This window comes from Podarcis raffonei, chromosome 6 (genome assembly GCF_027172205.1).
Source record: "Podarcis raffonei isolate rPodRaf1 chromosome 6, rPodRaf1.pri, whole genome shotgun sequence".
Taxonomy (NCBI): Eukaryota; Metazoa; Chordata; class Lepidosauria; order Squamata; family Lacertidae; genus Podarcis; species Podarcis raffonei.
The window spans coordinates 46,344,119-46,351,981 of record NC_070607.1 but is presented as its reverse complement, the minus strand read 5'-3'; the positions used below and the strand labels follow the sequence as shown (position 1 = coordinate 46,351,981).

General features: G+C 39.9%; 1 long non-coding RNA gene across 2 annotated transcripts in view; it reads right to left on the bottom strand.

Annotated features, from left to right (window-relative positions):
• Positions 1-4,298: 4,298 nt before the first annotated feature.
• The window catches only part of LOC128415803 (uncharacterized), an 85,852-nt gene continuing 82,287 nt past the window's right edge, over positions 4,299-7,863 (bottom strand). For both annotated transcript variants that reach the window (XR_008331075.1, XR_008331076.1), the window contains one exon: positions 4,299-4,423. This is a non-coding gene — a long non-coding RNA (uncharacterized LOC128415803). The remainder of the gene's footprint in view (positions 4,424-7,863) is intronic.

The following is a 7,863-nucleotide window of genomic DNA, read 5'->3' as shown; positions in this document are numbered from 1 at the left end:
TTTCTTCTAGGGGAAAAAAACCCACACTGGTCTTAAGGATGCTATCTGAAAATGTAAGGTGTAATTCAGCTCTGTGTTTTGCTTAATAGCTTTTGCTTTAAACTCATGTTTACTTGCTAGATTAAAACCTCAATAGCCATCACCCCACGTGAATGTATTAACAATTACAGTGCAATTAAAGTGATACATTTATGGATGAACAAATAAACCCAAATCCATCCTCCTTCAGTTCATTGGTGGACCTTCAGATCTCATATTTCACCAGCGCCCTTTGTGATGACAAAAATCCTGCACCCTCCCCCCCCGCTTCATTCTAAATCATAGTTGTTGTTTTTTTTTTCAAGAAACACAAAACAAACAAAAACAAAAAAATAAACAGAATAATAACAACACAAAAATACATAATATTCAAAACTAAACAGAAAAATAGAAAAAACACATAAAGTTTCTGATACTTATTTTCCTTAACCTTATTTCTCAGACCTCCTCACACCTCCCCTTCTTGTATTCCAATTTAAATTGTCAGTTCAGCAAGTCCTTAACTTATTTCTTCACCTTAACTTAAACATTTGTTCTAACATACTATTATTTTACTTTACTTCTTTTTTCCATTTCCTCAATTTATTTTTAACAGCCTTATTTTCAATTAATTTAAAAAAGAAAAAACCAATTTTACCTTATTAAAATTACACATCAATACTTATACCTCATTGATTATTCTTAAACCTTTTTCCTAAAGTCGACCAAAATTTCCCTTCCACGATTTACCCAATTTCCTTACCACTAACAAAATATATATATAAAAAAACAAAACAAAGCAAATTATCCTTATGTACCCTTTGGATTCCCAACCTCCACCCACCCCTTTCCCGGTTCCAGTCCCCAACCAATATCCATCAGTCTTTATATTATTTATTTAGCCTGGAGATCTCACGTCCGAGGCCCTTGTATCTCTCTCAGTTCCTTTCTGCCGGTCTCTTTGATAGTCCTTGATGTTAAGCCCCAAGTCTCGGAGGGGCTCCGGCCCAACAGAATCCATGTTGCTTCCAGCCAGTCCTCCATACTTAAAAGCAAAGCCTATGGGGTACTCCAACTCTTGTTTCAAATTTCTTTCAGATCCAGATGTCCCCACAGCTCCAGCTTTCACCTTCAACAAATTTGTAATCCTCAAGTCTTCAGATCTCCTCCAAAGGGGATCTCTCCATTTTCCAGACTCCCATTCAGACCAGGCTTTCCGCCTCCAATTTTTATTGTCCTTTTTTATCATCATGTCAGGCCTCATATTGTAACTCTCCTTTGACTCCTGCAAACCTCCAGCTCCTCCTTCATTTTCTTCAAAAACAACATATTGCTCCATCGTATCTACACTTTCAGTTTCATTTATTTGTTCAGTTGAATAGGCTTCCTGTTTCAAGTCCTTATCAGGCTCAAAACTGTTGTTTACTGTCCAGTGTAGTAGTGATACCTCTGTAGACAAAGCATTGTATTCATCTTGTAAGTTTCCCAAGAGAACAAGTGCTCTGTCCAATTCTGCTTGGATTTTACATACTCCAGCCATTTTTGTAATGTAGTATCCCTATTACCCCTCTAGGGGGATTTTAGTTCCTTAATATTCCTTTCAGCTCAAAACCAAAAGTCCAGTTATTTTGTATCAGCCCTCCTTATTTTCAACAAGTTATACCGAATAAACCAGCAAAAACAGCAGAAACAATGTTCTCTTTTTCCAGCTGACAACTAGCTGACTAACAGCTCACTTGACAGCTGTCAAAATCTTCAATGCAACAGGCTTTCTCATAGGACGTTCCCGGGTCTAGGGGGGGGTGAAATTTCAGCTCCCAAAATTCTTTTTATCCTCCAGTAAATCTTCTTATAATGTCAAAACCGTGAAGTCAGGATCTTTTGTTAAAAAACAAGAAACAGATTCTCTCGACCTTAGCTGCCCAGTCCTTTGCTTTAAATTGTTTACAAAGAGGGGGGGTGGACTTCCTTTTTAGCCCCTTCCCGCTCGTTCCAAATCCAAAATAAAATTTTTTTTAAGGTTCCAATCTCCGTATTACTCACGGGTTGATGTTTTAGAGTCCAATCGATCTTAGAAGAAGTTGGCGCTCTCTGTCAATGGCTTGCGGCTTCACTCCGTAGGCGAGGGAGTACTCTCAGCACCACGCCTCACCCTGCCTCCGTTCCGAAGCCTTTAAAAAGGCTCCGTCGCGGATTGGGGGGGCGCGAATGGTGCCCGCCGAGTCTCTGTGTTCACAGGCATCCGCGCCTGTGATTTTAAGGGTCTCCGCTTCGCCGCAGCGGCCAGACCCAGACGCTACGGAGCCGATTCCCTCCGGAGCTCGGAGGGAATCCGCCATTAAACAATGGCGCCAACCCGGAAGTCCTCTAAATCATAGTTGTTCATCCCCTACAATGCCCCCAAGGCTCTGCACCCAGTATGACTGAACCAGTCACACTCCTCTAAACCCGCCTCTGTTCAGTTTCTCTAGCATTCAATCATGGGCCTATTTTGTTTCATTTTGGGCAGATTAAAAAAAAAAAAGAATGCAACAATTCTGCCTATAACTTATACACATGATCACACACCTTTTTGTGATGATATTTCTCTGTAAGATATATATTTTTTACCACAAAATACATATTTTTGCATGCATACACTTTCTGTGCACCAAAACCACAAAATCTCAAGAAGGGTGTAGTCGGAGTTGCATTTTGAACCGGGAGTTAGTTCGGGACTGTGGAATTGGGTCGGTTGTCTGAGAAAAGCCGATGTAGATTCTTCTGCCATCCACAGCAAGTTTCCACCAGTCAGAGATTAAGTGAGACATAAAGTGTCTCCACAAAAATCTCAGCTATTGATGGGCTGGTCTTCCTAAAATTCTCCCTTCATGGAAGAAACTTATGCAACATTGCAGTGCCATGAATTACATAGCTTAATTGTGCATTGTGTGAAAAAGTCTTTCTCTTTGTTTGCTCTGTGGTCTCAGTGCTTGATCCAAAGCCCACTCGATAAAAAGGGAACCATTCCATAAGCCTCAAGGAGGTTTTAACATGTAAAGAATTTTTTGGTCAGCATGCCTGAGTAATCTGTTTGCTTGTTCATGAATGTCTTTGGTTTAGTAACGTTTGTGAAGCGACTTGCTCGAAAGTTAAACAAAAATGTCCCCAAAGACTAAGCTGTTGGAGATACTTTGGCAGACTCAAAAAACATCCCTGTCCAACACCTGCTGATTTCATAATGACAAGAAATTTTGTTCCAGATCTCCTGTGTCTGAGAATTAATATTTTCCCTTCTCCTGAATTAATCCCAATGAAATCCATTCATTTTTAAAAATAGGCATGCATGCCGCAAAGTTTTATTGGTGGGATCTGTATACAATTTGGCCTATGAGGGACATTCCTTTCAGCACATGCTGTGCCAGTACAGACCACCTCCCCCCCCCCCTTTCCATTTTCCAATGGAGATAGCCAGAAACAGAAAATTAAAAAACAGCCTATTTCTTTTTCTTTTTCTATTTCGGCACCCCTAATGTGGTCACCAAGGCATTGCTTAGAAACACAAACATTACGGCACATATGGAATCCTACTGCCTAGTGGAGCCGTCCTAAAGCAACATGTTAAGTTGCAGGGGGCATTTGGGGGGTGGGGGGATTATGTTCATGTTAAAGCAGCAAACTCCAAATCAGTTTCTGTGCAAGCTGAAGGAATGTATTTGAGATGGAAAAGAGTTTTTCCTCTGGATCTTAGAACATAAAGTCCGCTCTGTATTTTGACTAAAAGGCAGCTGGCCTTCTCCCAGAGTAAAAAAATCATGATGGCAACTTCCTTTCTGTCACATTACCAATAATATTTGCTTGCTCTTCATATTTAAGTGTCATTTTTGGCTCTTTCATAGCAAAGTGAAATTATGTAAGATAAGTGGGGAGCCTTCCATGATGCCAATATGTTGCTTGCCCTGGTCCATAAGGAAGGAAGATGATGACACCAAAACACTACTCTTTTTGCTCTCAAGCCCTGACTGAAATAACTTTGGGTACAATGCCCATAATATAAGAACTCTTTTGTACCATCTTGCTTTGAAAAAATGTAGCCTAGTCTACAGTTTGGGTAATCTTAAATACCTGGATGTAGTAAGTATTTATTTATTTATTTATTTATTTACTTACTTACTTACTTACTTACTTACTTACTTACTTACTTACATACATCCTGCCTTTCCTCTGTGGAGCTCAAGGAGGCCTAATTGGTTCCCCCACCATCTTGACAACTCTGTGAGGAAGATTAGCTGAGTGTGAGCTTCATGACTAAGTGGAGAATTCAGTCGTGGTCTTCCAGGCCCTTGTTCAACTCTACTTGCCGCACCGCGGTATGATTTAGAACCACAGATTTCATTATCATCATTATTAGATGATAATAAAAGATCTAAAAAGAGATAAAATAAGAAAACTAATACACACACACATATAACCAAGAGGAACCCGTACAAAAATTTCATACTCAGCATTGTCTTACACAATGTCTGTACTTCATTGACTGCTTTCATAAGTTTTAACTCTGTTCCAAGGCATGGTTTCCATTGTTCCAAAAATGTGGAATGTTTGTTTTATATAGTCTACTGAAGTGTGTTAATTTAACCATTATCTAAGTTTGCCAAGTCCTTCTTATTCTATTCTTCCCCTTTCAGTAGTATTTGGGATTTTCCATTATTGATGATCATTTGACATGCCATAGTTCAAAAGATTGTTCACCAAAACTGATAGTTCTTCTTCACAGCTTGACTAACAGGTTCTGATAAAGGTGTCTGTGGTTCAGAGGACAGTTCACAACTAACAGAATCCACTATATCTTTATCCAGCATGGTTATTTGGCTTATGGTAAAACTTCTGTCAACAGAGCCTGAGTGGTGTTGTGGTTAGGGTGTTTGACTAGGACTGGGGAGACCAGGATTTGAATACCCACTCAACCATCAAGGTCATTCGGTGAATTTGGACTGGTCACTCACTCTCAGCCTAACCTACCTCACAGGGTTGTTGTGAGGATACAATGGGGAGACCCCTGTAAACCACCCTGAGCTCCTTGCCAGCTTTACTGGCATTGCTATGCAAAGCAAATTGATCTGAAGTTATCTACCGGAAATAACTCAAAGGAGGCTATATCTCCAGAACTGCATTTTTTGGCATATGCAATTAACATGGTCTTGTCCATTATCAGATGTCAGTGAACGTCTACAAAATATTAGACTGTTATACAGCAAACTTATTCTGGACTTATCTGTGTCCAGTTTTTGCTATGTGTAAGCAAACTTGCAAACATTTAATAAGATAATATGTGATTTCCCATCATCAAATGTCTTTCAGAGACATTTCAGCAACCCAAGAGACTGCATTCCACTTATGTGTCTTACAAGAGAGAAAAAGCTGCAATTTTTGCCAAAGCAAGAGTGGCCCAATATCAGGTCATTTGCCTTTTGCAGACATGAGCTGGATCTTATTGCAAGCCAAAATAAAATTTCACACATTCCTCTAAATTAGAAAGGGGTCAGAGATTGGGCATCAAGGTGTACAAGATGGCTTGCCCCTAACCTCATGAAAGACACAAAAGAAATTCCTGAAGCTAAAACTGAAATGTCTGCCAATTCTGCCAAGAAAGACTAATATTTCCACTGGAAGAATAACAGTTGGAGCTTGGTCTTGGTCTGGCAAATGCCCCACGAAGTAAAACATGGGGCAGAGGTGAAGGAAAGAATAAACAGCATGCCTATGATTGAGCTATCCAGTCTTACCTAGAAAACCAAACACTGAAGATAGGTTTTGGGGAGAAAGGGGACTGTAATGACACAGAGCAATCTATTTTAGTAAAAGCTACTATCAAAACATTAAGATATTAAAACCAAGCAATGGTTAAAGAGGTAGTAACATGAGTGCCATGTTGGTTTGCTTCTCATGAGGCAAAGGAAAGAATAGCTTGCCATTCTGGTTGTCACACACATGGTAAAACAGCTATGATTTTCATTTCCACAATACCTCTAAACACCCAGGAGCTGCAATGTGTAGTGGCATCTGAGGCCCAAGGATTCTTGGGTAAAATGGATTGTCTAGACCAGTGTTTCCAGAACAGTGAGACAGGATCTTCTAGAGCACCTTGGGCCACTTGTTAGATGGACCTAAGTGCCACAGCCTGCCCAGTGCCTCTTCACTTGGCTGCCACACCCCCTTGTCGTGTCATAGCCCTTTGGCTGGACCAACATTGGCGCCTGCAACTCCATGCATGCTGAGGAAAGATGGCCGGGAGATAGAAGTCTGGAGTGGGAAGAGGGAAGGAAGTGTTAAGTATAATTGTTTAATTGCACACTGAAATGGAGAATGCTGAAGGGTTTAACACTGGAAAATTCAATTGAGGTATACTAAAGCTTACTGGGCGTTTAGCTGGTTAATGATTAACTGTTGAGCATGAAAGAAGAAGGGGGCAGGAAGTAGAGAGGCATGGGGTGGGTGGGAAGGGGAAAATATAAAATATAAAACCTTTTCCACTTAGAGCTTCTAGATCAGCAAATTCTGCCTAAAATGGAGAAGCTGAGCCACAGAACCTCCCAAGCAAATGTCCGTAGCTGGCCGGAGGAAAGCTGTGCTGTGGAACTCTTTGCCACAAGGAAAAAGATGTGGCACAGAATGTAGTAATTTCCAAAGATAGATCAGATGTCAGTAGAAAGAAATATCAGTAATTGCCAGCTGAACTCTGCCTTAATTATGTGGCTGCTGGGCCTGATTAAGTTGTAGTACATCCCTTCTGGTTTTGCTAGACCTCTCAACAGCATTGGATACCATTTACCATATTCCTTCTGGGAGGATTAATTCCAGAAGGTGATGCTCATGGAATCCTACTCAGAACCTTGGACATTGGCTTATGGGAATTCACAAGGATCAATCTTGTCCCCCCACCCCATAATCACTTAACATCTACATGGAACCCCAGAGGAGAAATCATCATCATCAGGCAGAGATTTGTGATGCATTGTCATCAATATAAAGATGTCCTGTCATGTTACTTCTCCATGTCACTTTAACACATTGAATCACAATTCAGTCCTGTTTCCACATTAATCTGCATTTTAAAAAAATCTTCTAAAATATATTAACAAACACATATTTTAATACTTGTTTAAATCATAGAAAGTGCCTTTTCTCTGAAAAATACATATTTAAATGTGCCCTTTCTCTCAAAAATATTTGTGCAGAAAACTTTTAAAGCTGGAAATCATAAGACTGCTTTTATAGAAGAGTTTCTACATGTTGTAAAACGTTTTCGAAAACATTGTAAAAGCACACATTCAGTGTAGCTGATTCTTTGAATACAGCTGCCCTGCGTCCCAGGGGTGAAGTATAGGCACTATGTGGCTTAGGGGTAAGTACTGTTTTTACACTGATTTCTGTAGTAAATAATCACATAAAAGCCTGAATAAATAGTGAGTTCAAACTAGAGTTGCCCCAGGGGCTGGCTGTAGTTGTTTGCAAAATGCTTCTTCTGGGTCCTTCACTTGTGTAAGTGTACTGTACAAAGGATACTACTCTTTTAAAAAGGGGTGGGGTTTGTTTTTTTTAAAGCAAGGAACATCTTTCATACAAAATAGAACTAGCAAGAAAAATTGCCAAATATTCACACTAAATAAACAAGCAATTAAAATTGGATCCAGCATGAAGTTCCATGTTTCAAGGAGAAAAGGGCCGATGGACTGGAAAAAAAGCCTGAAGAGAGCAAGGAAGAGTTTTGCATGAACAGCAGGTTTTTAAACTAGCTTGAAGTTGGGAATGCTGGGCCCAGGAAACATCAGCTTGAAGTCTGTAGTATAGCTCTTAAAATAGTTT